Source organism: Tenrec ecaudatus, chromosome 4, assembly GCF_050624435.1.
Source record: "Tenrec ecaudatus isolate mTenEca1 chromosome 4, mTenEca1.hap1, whole genome shotgun sequence".
NCBI classification, from domain to species: Eukaryota; Metazoa; Chordata; class Mammalia; order Afrosoricida; family Tenrecidae; genus Tenrec; species Tenrec ecaudatus.
Window position 1 is genome coordinate 58,017,046 of NC_134533.1, and position 22,349 is coordinate 58,039,394.

Below are 22,349 nucleotides of genomic sequence, written 5' to 3' on the forward strand. Positions count from 1 at the left end.
GGCCTTCATTTAGTCAACCACGCTTATTAAGGCATTTCCATGAAATACTAGAGATGCAACAAAAGAGGTGTAAAACACATCATCTGACTACAAGGAACTTTCATTTCTTTCTCCAGCTTAGCCCTGTTTCCTCATACAGACAAGGAAGCTGTTTGTATTGGGGAGGGGGGAGCGGCGGGGTCAGCCTTTCCACGCTCTCAGGCTCTCTTCTCACTCCATTCCGCAGTCCACCGGAAGAGCAGACGTCTGACCGACTCCCAGCCATGCTTGCCGAAGGCCAGAAACCTTTTTAAAAGTCCCATAAAATATTACTGGCTGCATTACACATATGCACATTCTTGTTAAAAGAGTTTTTGCTTCTTAAAAAAAGACTAATAAAATAGTAAGTTAAAAAATGATCATTCTGCCCAACTGGCTTTACATAGGGCTTTTTCAAAAGTACCAGACATCTTGTAAAGCAAGTCACAGATTATATTTTTAAAGTAATAAAATACAGTCAGTCATTCAAAAAGAAGCCCTGACGGTTTAGTGGGCTGCATAGTTCGAACCCACCAGCTGCTCTGAGGGAGAGAGATGAGGCCATCTGCTCCCGCAAAGATCGGAAGTCTCCGACCCAAGGGGCAGTTCTACTCCATCCTATAGTGTCTCGGTGAGATGAGCGAGTTTAGGCTTTGTTTTTGTTTGCATACATATATACTCACTCAAGAGAAGCATGCTCCATTCGTTGCCAAACATTCCTTTTTATATATATTTATTATGGGCTGTATCTGTTTGACCTGTGATATTTCTTTATGAATGGGTTAAGAGTTCCAAATAGTCCATTATGCTACAGCCCACAGTCTAAATGCCCATCCGATTTGATTTTAAAACTCTATATTTACTAGGTTCAAGCATCAGACAGGAAGGTCATTTTCAGGTTTAAGAACAATCACTGATAGATTGATAACAGCTTCAAAGGAAGAGAAGTGATCACCTCTACGCCCATTTACAATAGGAAGTCTTGAAGTTAAATAAAATACCTAAAATCCCAAGTGCAAATAACATTGCAAATCTCGCTTTCCATCTCTTAAACTGAAATTTACTTCTATTTTAAGATGCTGTATTACTATGTGAATCTAGCTTCCCTATGGAGTTTGTTCTAGGTGGGGCAGTGGCAATAATAAAAATAAAAGGCTGGAATAATAAAGCTTTTGGTCTTAATAGGCTGTAAACACGTTCACATATTCTGGTTCTGAGTGGAAAGAATAAATGAAAGGAAGGAAAAAGATCGCATTTGAAATTTCAGAACGTGGGGGCAGATGCAGAGAGACATCTGCAATGCAAGCTACTTGCCAGAGTCATACGCCATTGCCAGCGTATTAACTTGTTCAGAGACTTTTTGCTCACAATTCACATACTCTAACGAAGGGCTTTAGGAAGAGCCTCACTTCTCTAGGTGTCCAACCTCTTCACAAATCACATAAATTGTGTCTATAGGCTAAAACACGGCCCGCACTCTGGGTTAGGTGCTCGGCTGCTGACCACAAAAGGTCAATGGTTCAAACCTGCCAGCTACGCCTCAGGTGAGAGATGAGGCTGTCTACTCCCGTAAGACTTACAGTATTGGAAGTCCTACATAGGGTGCCTAAGAGAATCAAATCAGGGGCAGTGGGTTTGGTTGTCTTAAAGGAGCCCTGGTGGCACTGGGGGTGAAGTGTTAGGCTGCTAACCAAAAGATCAACAGTTTGAATCCACCAGCAGCTCCGTGGGAGAAAGATGAGACAGTTGGTTTCTGTAAAGACTGAGAGGCTCAGAAATCCTATAGAGTAGTTCAACTCGGTCCTAGCTGGAATCCCCTCACCAACGGTGGGTTGGGTTTGATTTTTTAATATGGGGATAGTTCTGTAAGGCTGAATGAGGCACAGAAGCAGTGACTTCCTAGATCATTTTCAGTTGAGCTGGTTATCAGAAAACCCATCTAGGCATTTCTTCAATTCCATTTTCACTTCAGGCCAGGCTCTGTGCTGGAGCGAAAACAGATGAGTCATACATATACTCCTCCCTGAAAGATCTCCGGGTCCAGTGAGCAAGGCGGGCAGATCACCAGATGGCTCTAAAGCACGCTAACTGTGCGTGGGGGGCACAGAGGTAGGCACTGGTGCCAGAGGCTCCATGCCCAGTGGTCTCAGTACAGGGAATTCTGATGGCACAATGGTTAAGTGTTCAGCAGCTACCCACAAGACCACTGGCTCTCACCCACCACCTGCTCCACGAGACAAAGCTAAGGTGTCTACTCTCTGGCAGATGAATAGCCTCGGAAAGCCAATGCAGCACTTCTACTTTGCCCATTTGGGTCACTAGGAGTTAGAACTGACTTGGTGCCAATGGTGGGTCTTCATACAGGAAGCCTGTGTCACCATGGTCACTCAGCGTCACAGATGTAAGCTCAGAATCCAGAACACAGTTCAACCCAAACCAAACTTACTGCCACTGAGTCACCCCCAATACAGAGCGAGCCTACCTATGGTTTCTAAGACTGTAATTTTCCAGGACAGCCGTTTCTTTGTCTTAAGGAGCAGCTGGTGCATTTGAACCGACGACCTTGTGGTCAGCAGCCCATGTTCAAAAACCATGATGAAGAAAATAAGACTGTAAGGAAGAGGAGGGGGGCGGGGGAAGGAAGAAAAGGCAGAGGAGGAGAAGGGAGGAAGGGTTGGGATCTGCCAAGGGAGTTGAAGTTTGGTAGTGAGCATGACCTCCAGCACAGGGGCCTGGACAAGATCCACCTGCTGCCACTCTCGAGCTGTGGACTCCAGCAATGTATTTCATAACTCCCTAGCCTTCATTTCCTCCTGTGTTCCTCACAGGGTTGTGATGAGCTAACACACACTAAAATGTATGCTGTCTTATAGAAGATACCGTGGACACTTGACCTCCTTACCTTCCCTCGGGAGCAGGAGCAGGAGAGACATGGAACCACCGTAGCACGATTCTCCTCCTTCTTCCCCTCCTCCTCCTCCTCCCTTTTCTAATCCTCTCTGCAGCTGCTCCTCCACTCCCCAATGCTGACTTGGGTATGAATGAGCCAAAAATGAATTGGGAGGGAAAAGGGGGCACAGAACATCCCCGTGGGGAGGGGGTCTTAGATGACTGAACAGTAAGGATCTTGGAGACTATGGAAAGAAGAGAAATTGGTCATTCTTTGACATGGAAAACCAGTTGTCATCAAGTCATTTTGACTCATGGAGAATCTAGGCATGTCACAGGTCCACAGGGGTATTCAATGGCTCGCTTGTCAAGAAGAGACTGCCAGACCTTTCTACCAAGGCACCCGTGGAAAGGCTTGCACCTCCAGCCTCTTGGTGAGCAGCCAAGCACATGAACCATTTTCACCCTCCAGGGACTCCCAAAATAGGCTCACAGTATTTCTCCAGGGACAAGGTTGCTCTACGTCTGCAGACAGCCTCACATTCCTGACGCTCAGCATGAGTCATTTCTCCTATCACACTGCTTTAATTTCCTTCATAAATTAGGGTAATTGTAGCAGAGGAACACCATCAAGTAAGCCTCAACACAAGTTTAGATCTTCTGTTTTATTACACAGATGTGACTTTGTGTTTCCATACACAGAGCTATGAATGCCGGAGAAGCAGGTCTATTCATGTATACATGAGGGGGCTTCAGAAAACATCATGGGGAAAAAAATCCCTCATCCCTTGATTCCATTTTCCATGTACTTTCTGAAGCCCCCTGGGGTGTACATTCACACACGTACCTGTGTCATTCAAGTCTAAGGGTGCACAGGTGTGGCATCTATACATGATGGTAAATTCACCTTCCAAAGGTTGCTGGAAAGATGACAGGCATCTTCAACCTCTATGTACGTGGAGGGGAGATGGGGGAAGAAAGCAAAGATCCACCTCAGAAAAGTGCATGCTCACCCTACACACCAATCCAAGGTCCCAGGTGACGAAGATGCCTTCAATGTCTAGAAATCGATCCACCGGGATATCCATGTGACTATATCCATAACACTAAGGAACCTCTCCCCGTCTTCCAGAGAACATTCCCTTTTGGGTTACCAAGGGATGCTGCCCTTTGCCCTCATCTGCCTTATCCTCACTTGGTTTTTTCACTGACTTGGGTACTCACCCACTCCCCTGCCTTTCTGGAAGATACCAAGCTCCATCTCAACAATGTGCTCTCGTCCTAGCAGCCTACCCCAGCACCCTCCTAGAGGAAGCGCTCTGAGACTGGAGAGCTCCACGGGAACAGACAGCCTCATCTTTGTGTCCCATTTTAAGATGGTCCCAAGTGAGTGACTTACACCAAAAACGATTTGAACCACCAATCTTGCACTAAGCAGCCTAAACCGCAGTTGCCACTGGCTAATTTACATTTTTCTTTTTGCTTCGCTATGTTTTCTAAATGATTTGTAAGCTATCTTACAAGTCCATTAAGAATTGTTAAAAAAGGAAGGAAGGAAGGAAGGAAGGAAGGAAGGAAGGAAGGAAGGAAGGAAGGAAGGAAGGAAGGAAGGAAGAAAGAAAGAAAGAAAGAAAGAAAGAAAGAAAGAAAGAAAGAAAGAAAGAAAGAAAGAAAGAGAATTGCTTTCAGGGTTGTTGGTTTTTGTTTTTTTTTTAAGTAAGGGGGCCAGGATATGAAAATAGGAATCAGAGGCATGCTGTGTAACTCTGCAATAGGGAGTAGCAAGGGTGGGGCGGGGGATCAAGAATCCAAAAGAGCCCCAGGAACAGGCCCTGGTGCAATAAACAGGTAGTGAAGTGAGCTCCCCATCAGCATGTGGTAGACTGGGAGAGATAAAGACTCTTAGGAATGCACTGTCAGGCCTCTCTCCATGGAGTATGGGGCTAAATTAAAAACCCAAGCCCACTGCCACCAAGTCCACTCTGACTCATGCTGGGGTCCTCTGTAGCATAGGATCCAATACTTATTCAGCCTGATTGACAGCCTTTTCAGAAAAAGAAACTACTCAGCACACCCATGACCATGAAAATCTATTGTCCGTAGCTCATAATCTAGGATAAAGTATAGGGATCTGCTTTCGCAGCCTCTCCACCCGGCCTCCCCCCTTTACAGTGCTCCCCAGGGAGTGGTATCGCCACCTACAGGAAACATTGTTATCTAGGGTTTCAGAGATGGTACATCTTTGTGGGAGCAGATAATCTCATCTTTCTCCTAAGGAGCAACTCGTAGGTTTGAACCATTGACCTTATGGTTAGCAGCAACATGGCTAAATGACCTAGATCTAAAATATTCCAATTTCTTGAACACAACTGAAGCCATCTCTGCTCCGGAACCCACAATCCTCACTTTCATGCATGCAAAAGTTCAATTCCTCAGTCACGCTTTGAAAATCTCCCTCTCTGCTCTCCCACCAAATCCGAGCCAAATGGAATAGTTGAGAGCACTCAACTGGGATTCCAAAGAACTAGGTTCCAATCCCAGTGGTACCACTGGAAATACAGCCACGGACATGCCACTTCATCTCTGGAAGCCTCCGTTTTCTCACCTGGAAAATGACAGTCGCTTTGTGCAAAGCCACAAAGTTCGGCAGACTCAAGTGCCAGTGTAAAGAGGGCTTTACAAACAGCAGCGTGCCAGACCAACGCGACAAGGCAGCCTTCGTATCGCTCTGCAGTGACTGGTACCTCCTGGTTGCTTCAAAACCTCAGTACGACACACCAAGAGAGCACTTGCTAGCATGTTCTAGTAAGTTCTAACAAAATGAGAAGGAAGCTCTGGTCAAACATGTTAGATCCAGTTACCCGAGGTAAAGCAAAATTAAACGAGTTGCGGTACTGCAAGGCATCGCAGACCCCTGATGAGCTATACTGCCAACGTATCGTGTAGGGAAAGACTAGGTAGCATGTCCCACCATGATTCATCCACGTAACCCCTTTCCACAGGGCATCTCAAAGCTAAGGCTGGAAGCACGCTGGAGAAACAAGCATTCGGGGCACCCTCTGTCAGGGGTGCATTTAAGCAGATGAGGATGACCAACTGTCAAGGGAGGTATGGGTGTCCCAATGGCTTAGAGTCAGACACAACCTGAGCCCCCACGATGTAAACTGGGGCTCAAGCACCACCTCCACGGAAAAGCCTTCCCTGAACCCGGGCCAGCCAGAGTATGTTTGGGAGTTGCTTTTTCTCTAGCTTTAGACGATGAATCCTGACTTTTTTTTTTTAATCATTTTATTGGGGGCTCATACAGCTCTCATTACAATCCATACATACATCCACTGTATCAAGCACTATCCCGATTTTTCACCCTGATGAGTTTTCTTAAAATGAGAAGCAAGTCTGATCGACATCTATAATACCTGATGCATCATCAATTGATGACTGATGAAACCCTGACAGATGCCTGCTACTTAACGCCAGTGGACCAGCATTATCAACATGACCTGAGAGCTTGTGATGAATGCAGACTCTCAGGTCCTGGCCCAGACCCACTGAGTCAGAAACTGCATTTTTAATTAGATCCCCAGGTGAGTCATATAGGCTGACTAGGCAGTGCTGGTCCACTGGTCTACTCACAATCCCCCAGAGTGAAGCAAAGTCTGGGAACTCTCCCTGGGTAAGAGCGTCAAGGCCCATCAGTAAGACAAGTATATACGTGGGGCTTCAAAAAATTCACAGAAAAATAACATCGAAATACGGTGAACAACAAAGTCATTTCCTGAGAGATCGTGAAGTATTTCCACAAACTTCTTGAAGGCCCCTCATGCTAAGTTCCAATAAAAATAAGGCTTTCTATTCTCATCAAGACTTGCAGTCTTACAAACCCAGAGTCCTACAGGGTCAAGATGAGTCGGAATTGACTCAATGGAAGAGTTTTAGAGATAAAGTGGGAGGCACCCTGCTAGGCCAGCGTCACTGAAAGAAAGGTACGGCTGTCTGCCTGCCTGCCCTAAAACTTCAGTTGAAAACAACGGAAGTGCTTCTGGATTCCACTCCTCAGGCTGGAGCCAGTGCCCCCAATGTTTTGCAGGTGTCGGGGGAGCCACGGAGCAGCCACCCACACAAAAGCCACAGCCCACCTCTTGGGCAGCACCCCTTTACGTTTCTACAGGTGCCACATTCCAAACATGTTTTTGTCTTATAAAGCAAGGCAGGAATTCTACACTGAGGGATGGAAGGAGGTTAAAGAAGAGCCTTCTTTTTCTTGAGGGGGGTGGGGGACTAAGAACCTCTCCCAGAGTTTACATTTCTTTAATGTATTTATTTTATCAACCACATGCTTGCAATTCAAACATCCCTCAAGACATTTTGCAGACAGAGATATTCTGGGAACACACTGGAGGCAGCTTATTTATCTGATGCTATTACAAGACCAGCCCAGAGGGATGAGTATCACATGCTATCACCCACTGACACGTCTGCCTGCCTGCTGCCTCTTTCATGCCCCTCAAAGACCCACTAAGCCCCTTGCTCAGCCCTGCCAGCCTGCCTCTGGCCCATCAGCCCACTGAGAACCTCCCAGCTTGCTCTGTGTGCGCCCCGGGGGCATATGGATATTGTTCCTTCACTGGTACCTTTAAAAGGGTCTTGAAATGTACTTCTAAGGATACACGTGGCACAATTCCGCTACGTCAGGTCATTCCCAGCAGAGTACACTGCTCTGTCCTATTGGGTCGCTAGGTGGAATCATGGCAGTGAGTTTGGCCTTTTGGAGTTTTAAGAACACACTCTTATTATCCTTGGAGCTGAAAATGATGAGGCGTCTCGATTGGCTTTTGGAGAGTACACCAAATAAGAATGGTGAAAGCCAGAACTCAGACACCAGTGGGGAGGGGATCCCTGGAGCGGAATAAGCCAAATGCAACCAATGGGGGCTTTCTTTAACACAGCATCTCACACGGATGTGCACTGGTCCACAAGTCACTGTATGCTGAGCATGTTTCCCACACACAGGCCGCCATATGCCTCTGACCAAATATCTCACCTGTCTCCTAAAGATGAGTGTGCAGAATCATATCAATCATCTTAGGCTTTTATAATAAAACCAAGCTCACACTGATATGTGCCTCATGATACTTTATGCCTTAGGATACTCAAAGGCACTGTCTGCATCTTCAATTCCCACTGGAAGGCAGGTGTAGGTGCATCAGTGAGAGGAGGGCTGGGGCATGAAGTGGTCCCGCACATCAATCCCTCAGTACCAAACTCTGAAGCCAGGTCTCTCCTCCAACCCAGCATGCCCTTCTCCTCACCCAACAAAGCCGCCAGTTCACATCATCTAGCAGCCACATTGAAAAAGTAAAAAGAAACAGACGCAATTTATCTCAATTACTTTCCATTTATGCCAACACATCCAGAAGATGATCAGTTCAACATGTAATCAATACTGTGTTTAAAAAAACAACAAACATTCATCTTGCATTCTTTTTCATATAGAATCTGACATCTAGCAGGCCCTGTGCACTCTCAAGGGAACACGTTCTTGCTGAGTCAATGTCATGTCCTACAGACCCCAAGTGTGTCCGAAGAGAGCCGCGCTCCAGAACGGGCACAGCAGGCCTTTTGGTGAGCAGCCCAGCACATTAATCATCTGCCCTACCAGGGAACCCTGGCCCACGTGCAGTGCCCCCACCTGTATCTGGCTGAGCTAGCATGAGGCCGCTGGCCCCCACACGGCCCCGGTGCAGGGCTGGAGCGCCCACTCCTCACACACGCCCGAGTCTTACAGTCTGTTCCGAGAGGCCTAGACCTGCAGGGACTGACTCAAGGGCCCTAAGGCCGAAGTCTCCCTGCGGCACAGATTCACCATGAACAGTTCAGCTCCATCCTCCCGGGTGCACTGTGGCCAACACTCCGTGTCAGGGACCCCCTCAATGCCCAAACCCTCTGGTGACCCTCCTGCATCCTAGCATACCGGGACTTCTACCATCAGAGCCCCTGATGTTATGGGTCATCGAGAGGAGGTTCCAACTCAGAGGACTGACCCAGAGGCTGACACCTTTATGGGAGATGACCAGGTCTTCTGACGACCAGATGGAACCCGGATAGAACCCCACTAGTTGGGAGTCTAGGGGCCTGCAGCATGGGCAATGCCTGAGACCGTGTTAGAAAGGCAGACTGTCCGTCCACCCCCCACCCCAAACTCCCTCGCTCTGCAGTGTGAGAAGACCCCCAGGAGAGCCCCGTAAGTGTCTAACAAGGAATAGCAGCTGATGCGCTTGAACACTCCCCAAACCTTTCGGTGTGTAACCAGGGCACCAGCAGGGCCCCTTTTCCAGTCCTCCCCTGTGGTTGCTCTTAGGGGCCCCGAGTCAGTCCCAACTCAGAGCGGGCCTGTGTACAAAAGAACCAAACACTGCTGGCCCTGTGCCATCCCTTGCAATGATCTAAGTGACTAATCTGCTCTCAGTGTCACCCACTGTGACAGGTCCTTTGACGACAGTCCTGTGCCTGTTCATCCACACTGGAAGCTTGCTCTCCCAGCTCAGTGCGGGGTCAATAAAGATCTGTTCGATGCATGGCTGGGCAGCTGGATACATGAGTGGGATTCCTCCTAACACAAGATTCTCTTTCTCTGGGGTCATCAATTCCTCATCTGTAAGATCTCCTTGGTTCCTTCCGGCTCTGCACGCACAATGGTTCAAGTCACCCACACTCCCCCTCTGCTTCAAGGCACACCGGACACTAGTACTGAGTCTTCATACCCCAACCAACAGGGCCAGCTAGCTGACCCGAGAAGACGGGACGTGGACAGCGCTTTCCCTGGGACTGTGCGAACTGAGGCAGAACTCCCTCCCTCTGGCTCTCCAGAAAGAACCTTCTGACCGAGGCATCCTCACACTGCGGCCCGCCAAGGACATTTATCTGACCCGCCGGGTGTTTTGCTCTGTTTGCTTTTTTACTTCAAAATAAGGTCTGTGCAGTGTGAGGCCCCCTGCTGTAACCTTTCTGCTATTGTGCTGAATGGTAGAAATGTACATATTCTCTCACCTAGAACTTGGCTAGTCATGTCTGTATTTCCTATGTGTAGAGTGTCTCATTAACAGGGGAGACCGATTGCAATGATCAACATATAACCCCCATCGCACCTCAGAGGGAGAGAAATGCGGGTGAAATGAGACAGAAGAAGTTATAAGATATGAAAATAGTATTAATTTATCATTTATCAAGGGGTCACAAAGGTGGAGAGGGGGATTGGGGACAAAAAGGAGCAAATGCCAAGGGCTCAAGTAGAAAGAAAATGTTTTGAAAATGATGATGACAACATGTCCAAATGTGTTTGATACAATGGATGTATGGATTGTTTTAAGAGCTGGAAGAACCCCAAATAAAATGATTTATAAGAAAGAAGGAAGTGTCTCATTGTGTCCTTCAGTGAGGGGCTGTCGTGAAAATGTCAAAAGATCAGGTTCAAGACACAGGTCTGGGCTTTCACTGCCATGCCCTTTGCTCCCCCCCAGGGAGCTGCTTGATCATGAGCATGTTATTTAACCGTTGTGCACCTCAATTCCCCCTCCATAAAGTGTGGATAGTAACATAACAATGCACAGCTGTTACAATGTCAGGTGCTCTATAAATCGCAAGGGGTCAAGGCATGCCGGTTGCTGCATAAATGACTTCTTCTGAGGCACGTCAAAGTGGGCTGGCAGAGCCATCAAACTGCCCCTGCTGGGTAAATCAGGCAAGGCCCAAGGGAACCCCATGCAGGGAAAACACTCGGAAAACACTCGCAGCCCTCACCACCTCAGGAACTGGGAGCAAGAGAAAACTAAGCCAAGTTTCCCCAAGGCAATGCCCAGATGTCCTGGGTGGAGAGTGAGCTGAAGGGCCAGGTAAGGTGGGCATCCAGCCGCACTGGGGAGAGGTTGCCTCCTGGAGCACAGAGGACCCAGCCTGCAGAGGCAGGCAGGAATCTGTCCCAAAAGAGCAGAGCCCCCGCTGAGCAAGAGGCCCTGCCCTCTGCGGCCAAGCAGGGCCAGAGAGCAGATCATCAATGATTTCAACAGGCTTTTCTTTCTTGCTCCTACAACGGGGTTCAGAGGCACCTGAACTTTCCCCAACTGGTTCTGCTCACTTCCAACAGGCACCAGTTTTCATGCGTGCACAAGTGTGTGCGCGCGCACGCGCATGATCATTTCAGAAGAAAGCATTTTGCAATCAAAGAATGAGTCATCAGTAATCCTTGTCAATGCGCCAGGAGCCTGCCCCTCTTCATTCCAAACATAAAGAGAAAGGCTCTTGCACTATATTAGCTAATACACACCTCCACAGACAGTACAAATAAATTAATTGTGCCTCATCTCACAGAGCCTGGAGTGTGCGGGAGGGAAAATGTGCTCCGTCTTGTTTCATTAACAAATTAAACTGAAATAGACCCGAGCCCATTCTCCTCTGCACACAGACTTGGCTAGTCTGACCCCTCACTCAGAAACCCCCAGCATGCACCCATGTGGGCAGTGTTGCCCAAGGAGAGAGGTCATCAACAATGCCTTGGGCCCAAAGGAGCTATACCTTTCACAGGCCTTGCTGGGGAACAGGCAGAGTCCCAGGTGGCACCAATAATGAAGTGATCACCTACTAACCCAAAGGAAGGCAGTTTGAATCCTTAGAAGGCCAATGTGGCGACCCATTTGGGTAAGGGCCCAGCCCCAAAAGCCTACTTACTGTGTGCTGTTCTGATGCATCAGAAAGGCCCTCTGTGATTTTTGGTTTGGGCAGGCACCGGGGGGAGGTTTAATCTGAGGGGCTGCTATGAAGAGAAGCTTCGGTGTGACATCACCGTGAAGGAATCTGGGGAGTAAGAGTCACCCGTCAAATGTTGGGCACTGTCGTAACATGGAGGGGAGGGTGTTCCAATCATTTACCCACGGCAAATAAATAAACCAGTCCAGTGGGCCTGGTATGTCCCGCGGAGCAAAGTGAGTTTGTCATCCAGCAGGCTCTGTCATACTGAGGATGGCAAGCATTCCAGAGAGAACGAAGTGGTTCCAGACGAACTTGAAAAACAAGTCGGGCACCTCTGCACCACAAGCTAACCACTGTGCACTCCAACACACCTCCCAAGAGGCCACGCGTCTATAAGTCGGAGGCAGTGTGCTCAAACGCTGCGATTGTCTCCAGCCTCATTCTGTGCTACATGACTTCAGCGACCTACGTTTTATAAGTTAATGAGCATGACTCAAAGCAGATCTCTGTACTTGGGTTTTTTTTTTTTAATTTTACTTCCAAAGAGACCAACCCAATGCTTTCAGAAGAGATAGACAGGAAATGGAAGGGGAGGAGAGGATGGCGGTGGGAAGAAACAAAAGGGAATCTAAGACGAAGAGGAAAAATGCCTTTCCTCTCCAAATATCCTCTCCGTATTAACTTGTGACCTATAAGGAAGTTTAGATCATGAGCAGCTAACCCAACCGGAAAATAAATCCGAAGTATAGGGATTACACAGACAGGCTTGGGACACTGTGTTTTTGTTACGTTTAGGTTTGTTTCTCAAACTGGAAAACCCCAGGATCTGACTGGCATTTCTGAAAAACTCGGGGTGTAAAGTCGGACCTCAAACAGTTCGGATGTGATATGGCAAATTTTAAAACAAAATTAAAATAAAGTCAAACTCCACTGTACCATGATTGAAGAAATGCCAATTAAACAATGAAACACTCTTTTGCACCTATGAAATGAGCCAAACCTCCAAGAAAAATGACAATACTTTATGCAGCCCAAGATGTTGCATCCGGTACCTTCATGCCCAGCTGGTGGCATTGTACATGGGTACAGCCCTTTTGGAGACTAATTGGGCAACATCTATCGAGTGCCAAAAAAATGTTTGTGCCCTTTAACCTAGAAATCCTGTTCCTGGGAATTCACCCTAAGGAAAGCATCCATGATCAGGAGGTAGTCATACCTCAAGTATTATTTATTCGTAACAGCACGAACTGCAAGTGTGTGTGTGGGGGGTGGGATAAAGTCCAAGTCTAAGAAGAGATAAATGGTTAAGCAAACCCAGCCGGTGGAAGGATAAACTGCAACAGCATTTAAAACCATCTTGGAGGCCACGCAACCATTGGAAAACATTTGTTTAAGGTTTAGTGCAAAGAGCAGAATACAAAATTGAGTCTCCATAGGACGACAGCTATATAGAAACACGCCTGCATCCAGGCAAGGCGAAAAGGAAACATGAAAACACTCGTGTGAGGGTGGCCAGCATGTGGGCGATCATCTGCCCCCTTTTTAGTTTGGTTTCTTTTACTGTGGGTCTATGGGAGGGGAGGAGAAATATAAAGGGAAACCACATGGGGAGACGCAGCAGCTCAGCTCTCATTCAAGAGATGAATCGGGAATTGCGAAAAGTCAAATAGGGTCTCTCTGATTTTTGTTTGTTTGTTTGCACAGTCCAGTACTAATTCCAAGAGTCTCTGTATTACCTTCTACCTAGGCCCCTCCAGTCAATACTCAGCCCCCAAGGAGCTCCTTCAGGGGCAGGAGAGGCGGAGGAGGAAAGGGGGCACTTAGAGAAATGAGACCATCTTTCCAAGACGACAGCTTTTGAGGATGGGGCAGGGTAAGTCCCCAGAGCTGTTCTGCTCCAAAGCCCTGGTCGCCCCCGCACAGGATGGTGGCCCTCCGCTCTTGAGAAAACAGACTCTTCCCCAATAAAACGAGGACCACTTGTCAATCGGAAGAGTCTTCATTCAAGTGTGGTTCACAGACCACCTGCATCCAACAGGGACAGGCTCAGGCTCAGGCTCAGATAAGGGCCCTGGTCCAGACCTCCTCAATCAGCAGAAAGCAGCGGGTACAGTGATCCCGCAGTCTGAATGCGAGCAGCCTCCTGGGCTCAAAGGCAGTGGATTGAGTTTGAGCTAAGCGAAGCATGTCAATGTCTGCCACAGTCAAACACCCAAAACTTCACATGTCCATCTCCTAGATAAAATTCTCTTTGACCTAGAAGCTTGTATTACCTTCCATGAAAATTTAACCCCAGAGTTAAGTGTTTAAAGTGCAAGGCAGAGATGCTCCTGATACTTTTTTCCCTCTTGTAAAATGGCAAGTGCTGTACAGCCCCACACTGGCACAAAGCTAGTATGTAACTGGTGCTGCCAACACCAACTCAGGCGTCCCCAGTGGAGCAGACCTCCTCCAGGCCTTTCCTCGGAGGTGCCTCTGGTTTGAAGTCCAGCTTCTAAGCTTTTCACCCAGTAGTCAGAATAGAGTCCATGGCAGCACACAGCCAGAGAATAATGGGGGGTGGGGAGGAGGTGGTGCTCCTGGCCCCAGTCATCTAATCACCATGGGAACCCAGAGTCCTACAGAAGGAGACGGCTCCTTTACAGACACTCCACCATCACCAGGCCCAGTGTTTCCACACTCACAAAGCAGCCTCACAACCATCTGAAGGGTAGACCAGTCACCCAAAGTGTCCCAGGATGGAACAGTTTGCCCCAAGACATCGCTGCCAAGGAAGAGAACCTGGACTCCACTCCACACTCTGTGCATTCCGACTAAACAAGGTGTGGTCAGAGATTTTTTTTTTCTGGGTGGGGGGAGGGAGGGGAGAAAAGGGGAACTGATCACAATGATCTACATATATCCCCCTCCCAGGGAGATGGACAACAGGAAAGTGGGTGAAAGAAGACATCGGTCACAGTGTAAGACATGAAAAAATAATAAAATTTTATGAGGGAGGGAAGGTGGGGGAGGAAGGAAATGAGGAGCTGATACCAATGGCTCAGGTAGAAAGAAAATCAATGGACAGATGTATGGATTGTGATAAGAGCTATACGAGGCCCCAATAAAATCATTTTAAGATAAGAGTATATAAAATAATGCTCATGATCCACAATGTCAAGGAAGTCCACAGCACACACGGATCGACAAGGTAACAGTGAAAGGGTCCCAAGAGGCAAGCAGGAAGAGGACCGGGAGTCACACTTGCTGAGAAACCGCCTGTGGAAGCTAAGAGAGCGCCTCAGATCGCACGTCCTGGCCATGGTGAAACCCAAACACCAAACTCACCACCATGGAGTCGATTCCAACTCACAGCGACCTGACAGGACAGAGCGGAACAGCTCTGTAGGATGTCCGAGGCTGCGGATCTTTACAGGAGCAGAGAGCCTGGACCACAGACCTGGAGTTCAGCAGCCCCACCCTGAGCCCATGGCACCACTCGAGACTCGCTTCCGAAAGACAGGAGCGCAGCCCTGACATTGACTGCCGCCAGAGTATCATCAGCTGCAACCCTTTCAGAATCACATGGACCCTGCAGAGGTGGTCCAGGGGTTAAGTGTTGGGTTCAAAACGACCAGCTGTGGCTGGGGGGGAAAATGAGACCGTCTACTGCCATAACAATGTTCAGCCTGGGAACCCCAAGGATCCAAGCAGGTCTACACCGTACAGGGGTGCTGTGAGAGACGCTCAATTCAAGGACAGTGGGCTGTTCTGACAATGGGAGTCTCGGCTGCTAAATGAAAAGACTGGCAGTTCTAGTCAACCCAGGAGCACCCCGGGAGAGCGGCTAACCCCCCCCCCCCCCGAGGAGCACAGTTCTCTGGCACACCTTGTGGAGGTCTACATTGGCATCAACATAAATAACAACAGGTGGGTGGGTGGACTGGCTAGAAGAGTGTGTGGTCAGTTACCGCTATTGCACCCCCACAGAAACGCCTCACAACCTAGTCAGGAACCAAGTCTGAACTCAACCCCAACTGGATTCTCACCTGCACAGCAGTTCTCAACCTGTGGGTCACAACCCCTTTAGGGATCGGAGGACCCTTTCTCAGGGGTCGCCCGATTCATAACAGAAGCAAAATGACAGTGATGAAGTAGCAACGAAAATGATTTCATGGTTTGTTTGCTTGTCCTCCCCTTCATTGTAAATGAGGGTGAATGCAGAGTGGAGACCCAAAGCCCATCTGAAGGCAACTGGACATGCCCTTACTGAAGGGTCTCAGGGAGGAGACGAGCCAGTCAGGGTGCAGGGTAGCAAAGATGAAACATACAACTTTCTTCTAGTTCTTAAATGCTTCCTCCCCCCACTATCATGATCCCAGTTCTACCTTACAAATCTGGCTAGACCAAAGGATGTACCCTGGTACAGATAGGAACTGGAAACACAGGGAATCCAGGATGGATGACCCCTTCAAGACCAGTGGTGAGAGTGGCGATAACTGGAGGGTGCAGGGAAGGTGGGGTAGAAAAGGGGAACTGATTACAAGGATCTACATATAACCTCCTCCCTGGGGGGTGGACAACAGAAAAGTGGGTGAAGGGAGACATCAGACAGTATAAGATATGACAAAATAATAATAATTTATAAATTATCAAGGGTTCATGAGGGAGGGGTGGGGAGGGAAGGGGGGAAATGAGGAGCTGATATTAGGGCTCAAGTAGAAAGCAAATGTTTTGAGAATGATGATGGCAAAAAATGTCCAAATGTACTTGACAAAATGGATGGATGGATTATGATAAGAGTTGTAGGATCCCCCAATAAAATGATTTTAAATAAAAGAAAGAAAATAATTTTATGGTTGGGAGGTCACCACCACATGAGGAACTGTATGAAAAGGTCGCGGCATGAGGAAGGTTGAGAACCACTGTTCTAGTGGCTGAGATCTTCCCCTTTCCAGCCTCCAGAGGTTCCTCCGTGCCCGACCAACAGGAACACACACCAAACTCACTGATGTCACGCCGAATCCCAAGCAGGAGCCACAGAGTAGAACCGGGCTCCACGGAGGTTTTTGTGGCTGAAATCTCTGGGAAAGCAAACCGCCAGGTCTTTCCTTGTGGCACCGCGGGCCAATTCAAACCATCCACTTTCAGGTTAGCAGACAGGCACGAGACGTCGGTGCCAACCCAGGCGAAGAGGAAATGTTGGTCCCGTGGGAGTTGTTTTGAGGACAGCAATGCACTTAGGGCACTTACCGCAGGGCCTGGCACCCAGTAAAGTGATAATGAATGATGCCAGTTTCCAAGTTCCTGTAACCCGCTGTAAAATCTGATTGGGACTCAGGACATCGCCCTGATTCACAAGCATGCACACAACCTCTCGATGGACTGCGTTTCTTCCCCCCATTTCACATAAAAACCTTCAAGTATTAGCACTGTGCACAACCTTGTTATTTTTGATAAGCATGGGAAAAGTACCTATTCCTCTCCCCGAAGATCTAGCTTTTTAATGATTTCCACATTAGATTTAACATTAAATGCAAACTGGTCCACAAAGCTGCCTAATTAGAAATGAAGTATGGCATAGACATTACCGACGATTTAATTAGGAAGCAACATGATAGGATGAGAAGTGCCCTCGTATGCAGGAGAAGCAGAATACAGGCTCCACCTCTGCACATACTGAGTGATGAGGAAACTGGGAAGGGTCATGTAAAACCTGTCTGGGCCCCACTTTGCCTTCCTTAATCTACAAAGCAAGCAAGTTAGACTTCAAAGATCTCTCCATCTCAATGCAAAGAAATCCGCAATCGGGATCATTTTAACAACTTACTTAGGGCGCAGGGGGTCCTACCGTAGCTCAGTCATCCAGAAGCATGGCGGGAGGAGGACCTGGTGACCTACTTGTGAGAAAGTCAGCCACTGAAAGCCCTCCAGCCCACAGCTCCACTCCAACACACCGGGGTTGGAAAGGGCCAGACGGCAACTGGTTAGGCTCTGAGAATACAGAGTCGGGAGCTGCTAGGTTAGGGAACGCACCACCTACTCCACCCCTCAACATCCACCCCCTAGCTTTGCAGAGTGGGAGGGTTCTCAGTTTCATGATAAACAATACTGCCTACCTACCTACAGTCCGCTCCCTCCTAACCACCTCTCCTTTGAAGGGATGTAATCCTCCTTGTACCTTTCCCAAGGCATCAACTTCAAGTCTCAGCCTGGAAGGGCTCTCTCCCTGCCAGCCTGGAAGAGCTGCTCAAGCGCTTTACAATGTACTAGTGTTTCCAGGGTGGGTGATACCACCCCCTGGGGGTCCTGGGACTATCCAGGGGCTGCAGAAGCAGATGCTGGATTATGAACTATAGCACAAACGTTGTTAACTGTCTGGAAGGAGGAGAGAGGGGTCTGAGTAACGTTTTTTGTTGTTGTTGTTTTTCTTAAAAGGAGGCAGTGAGACAAATAAATTTGGAAATCTAACGTTTAAATCATAGGTTGAAGACTCCCACCAACTGACCTCTGATCCAGGGCTTGTCTCAGGTCAAATTCCTCACCCCGTCCTGAAAGGGTTGCCAAGATGCACTTCAACACTGTCTTCCAGCACACAATGGGCCTTGTCCCTACGCCCACGCACTGGAAGAGGGGGAGGGAAGAAGGGATGGAGAAGCACTGAGCAGTCAGTCACCTGAAATTCAGCGCACAGCCTCATGCTTAGGGGGCTACTGTCTCCCATGGCCAACAGAGTAAAAGGCTCCCTAACTTCATCAGAAAGCTCAGCTCATGTGGTCATGCGACATACACTCCCCCAGAGATTGTGTCCTTTTATCCTCTCAAACAAACAAACAAAAATCATAGTGACCCAACAGGCCAGGGAAGAAGTGCCCCTTCTCAGGGCTTGCGGGCTGTGAGTTCAGACTGCAAAGCCTTACTGCCAAAGCGCCTTGGGTGGGTGCTGTGAACCACCAACCTTTTGGTGAGCAGAGCAGAGGTGCACCATGGGTGCCACTCAGGAAAATGATGCTTCTGTTTACCGGTACTAGCTGATGATCGACCGATGCCTACTCTTAGTGACGCCATGTGTACCAGAGTATCAGAGCAGAGCTGTGCTCCCCAGGAATTTCCAGCAGCAGATTTGGGGGAAGACACAGATCTTTCTTGCATGGGGCCTCGGGGAAGATTGGAAATGCCTGCCATTCGGCAAGGAGCTGAGCCCGTGGAGGGGTTCCAAAATGGGTATGACCTAGTCCAAATGAGGGTGGAGGAGGGCCCTGAAAAAGGTAACATGAGGGTGAAAGTGGATTCCAGAGCACCAAAAAGGAATAGGTGGTGATCTCCAACAGAAAACTCCGCCACGGAAACCCCACAACACAGAGCTCCACTCGGGCAGACACAGGGTCGCCAAAAGTCAAGAGCTGATTTACTGGCCCGGTTACAGATGGAGGCAGTTGGGACCGGGTGAGAGGTCTTCTTTTATTTAAAAAATCTGAGTCCCAGTAAAATTCATACAATAAAAAATCATCTTACTACACTTGTGAAAAGGAGGCAGCGGCAGATCCTTACACCAAATCAATGTCATTCCAGCACAGCTTAACACTGAATGATGACAAGAACCCCACCTCCTCCAAAAACACATGGGGTCAAGAGGACATGGAGATCTCTCCAGACTCAGTGATCGGATACACGTGATGGCAGAGCTCCTGGGCCGCAAGAACTGGAGGGGAACAGAGGGAAAGCCCAGGGGGAACAAGGCCAACGATGGCAGCAAGAGCCGTCGTACCTTCCCGGGGAGGAAGCAGACTGCACTTCTAAAGAGCACTTTCAGGTTCATGATCTTCCATCCCAGCTCAGGCCTGTGAGGACGGGGTATGAACCCGATGAACCTGTTTCACACAGGAGAAAGGAGCGCCTGGGTAGTGCACACCTGTTCACAAACACACCCCTGATCTGCTGGCCAGCAAAGGGGAAGGGGAAAGGGAAGGGGAAGTCCATCCGCCCAGTGGTGCCTCCACAGGAAGACCTGATTGCCAACTTGGGGGAAATCAGCCTCCGAACACTGGAGAGCACCATTCTGGGGTAATAACGCACGGAGGGCGATCAGGGATCGAAAGTAACTTAGTGGCAGGAGGAAGGGCCTGGCGGGGATGACCCTGGGAGGCTAAAAAACTGCAGGAGGTCCCGCAGGTGACACATCTAGCATTGGAGCCCCCAGGTCGTGCCACGCACTGCTCTTGACCTCCCACCAATGGGCTGTGTGAGCCTGAGACACAGGGGGAGGCGTGTGGGTTGCACTCATTCTGAGTCCTTACTTCCTGAGCTGTGCTCACTGGGCCTCCCTCAAAGGATGAGGTTAGGGGTAAAGAAAGCCACTGCTTCCTCCTTTATCTTAACAACATCAACAACCACAACCACAATAAAGATTTATATGCTGCTGACTATGAGGCAGGCACAGTGCTAAGCACTTTATATACATTAATTCACTTTACTCTTCTTACAACAGACCCATGAGGTAGACATTATCATTAATACTCCCATTGTATGATTAAGGTAACAAAAAAAAAGGTTAAATAATTTCCCCAAAGGCAAAGAAAAGAGCCAGGCACCGGCAGTGGGCCAGTCGCAGTTCCTCTGACCATAAGCTAGATGGCCTTGGAAGGGGCTGTAGTGCTCACCTCTTGAAGCCTGCTACACACCTGGGGTGAGGGCAGGGTGGAGAAGAGAGGATGACAGAACCCCAACAGCTAACTACTGACACCACACAAAGCTTGCTGGACTTCCAGCCGCCTTGAACTTGCAGAAATAGGCAGGTCACCACCTTCCTTTCCTCCCTCCCCCATTCCCTTCCATTATTGGATTACAGTGGAAGGATCGTGTGTTAAGGCAAACACTACTTCGACATAACCTAATAACCACCGTCTCCCAGCACTCGGCAAGGAGGAATGCTACAGGGCACGCGTGCAAACTTGATTCCTGGTCTAGGAGTGATTTCCACGGGAGGTCTAATTCCATTGCCCGTCTCACCCTGCACGTCTCCTATCCACAACGCACAGTGAGGCCATCAGTCAGGCCCTCCTCCTAAGCCATGCTCCGGGAGCAGCCCCACTACATCTGGACACAAAGTCATGCCTCATCTGCTCCCGCCATTTAGAAACATCACAGGCACATGGCTGTCCATAGAAGGCAGCCTTGTGGTAGATGCATGTAACTGTCTCACATGCTACTCGGTGGCTTATGGAGTTATTTGCCCAAAGCTAGTCCCCATGCTGCACCCAATGATCATGGTAACATGATTCTATGCATAGTCTTGACTACCCATGGCTCAATCTTCAAAGCTCCACAAATCCACACAGGGCCCTCTTCTCTGGAAGCTCCAAGGCAAAAAACCAGTGCTTCTAGGCCTGGCCCAGCTGGCCACCAGGCAGCAGCAGAAGCTGTGATCTCAGAATGATAAACAATTCCATTCAGGAACAAGGACTTGGGAACCAGCCTCCAAATGGTCTTGGTCTCTGATGGAGACTCTGCATGCCCAGCAGGGCGACTCCGACTCATAGTGGCCCTGGAGGCCAGGGTTAGGCTAACCAGAGTCCATGGGGGCACCTGTGGCTGACCCACCACTCATCTTCATCAGCCCCACATGCCACGTTCCCTGTTTAAACAGTTGAATAATCAAGAGTAAATGATATAGCCTTCACAGTGCAGCATCCACAAATAAAACTTCACTGGAACAGAAGCTGCAGGATAGCCCTGTGCATAATCAATGTACATGCTATGTATGGCTGCTTCGCCTACTGTGGCAGAGGTGAGGAGTTAAAACAGAGAGCCTATGAGCCACTGCGGGTAGGGAGAAATCACTATCTGCTTGACGAGATTGAACTATGGAATGATATATGTATTCACTCCCACTTAATAGTAAATTAAAAAAGCACTGATTCAGAAACGGGTTTTGGGCTCGCACTAAATCCTAGCTCCAACTTAAGAACCAATGCTTCTTATATCATGGCCCTGCTCAATACTTGCCCTCAGACAACACAGAAAATACATAGCAAAATGTGGCAAAGAAATTGGATGGTGCCTGGCCGTCAGACAAAACAGCATCTTGGGTCTTAAAGGCTTGTCTCCAAACAAGCAGCCATCTAAGTGAGATGTCAACTAAGTCCACAGAGAAGAAGCCCATCATCAGGCACTGAAGGATTGTAAATCATAATAATCCGAAGTCGAAGGAGGGATGAGTCTCAGAGCCTAAATTGTGAGAATCTGGTTTGCAGAAGGCAATGGATGACAGTGGGACCCCAAGAGACATTTGTGGGGACTCCATAGGAAACAAGCCTCCGGTGAGCTAGCTCCCTCTGTCCACAGTCGAGAGATGGGAGGAAAGGGGCTACTAAACAGAGGGCCCTGGAGAGCTGAGTATAGAAGATCAAAGGCGTAAAATCTGACTTGAACAGTGAAACTTCAGTCAGTTGATCCCCCTTCTGATGCATGCTAGACCTGATCTTGTTTACAACATTTCCTCTATGTTGCTTTGTTTTTGCTTGTTCATATGAGGATGTATTTCAGAGGTGTCCTATCACTGGAGGTCACCCTCACGAAGTTGTGTGGTATGTTTCTCTGTGTTTCAGTATATGAAATCCAGGACTGATGAACCTATAGGGACAACAAGAACAGTGGTCGTGGTGGGGTAAAAGGAGACGATGTCAAGGAGTCCAGGAAGAAAAAGAATGTTTGGAAACTGT

The 22,349-nt window shown here is 48.5% G+C and overlaps 1 protein-coding gene across 11 annotated transcripts in view; it reads right to left on the reverse strand.

Moving 5' to 3' along the window:
• The window catches only part of TEAD1 (TEA domain transcription factor 1), a 285,413-nt gene that overhangs the window by 217,952 nt on the left and 45,112 nt on the right, over positions 1 to 22,349 (reverse strand). Inside the window, exon 2 of one of the 11 annotated variants that reach the window (XM_075546046.1) lies at positions 18,137 to 18,252. The exons of 9 other annotated variants lie outside the window; for them this stretch is intronic. The gene's annotated coding sequence lies outside the window, so the exon portion shown is untranslated. Of the gene's footprint in view, positions 1 to 11,628; positions 11,733 to 18,136; positions 18,253 to 22,349 lie in introns of those variants that run through there. One more of the 11 variants, XM_075546047.1, reaches the window with a different exon arrangement.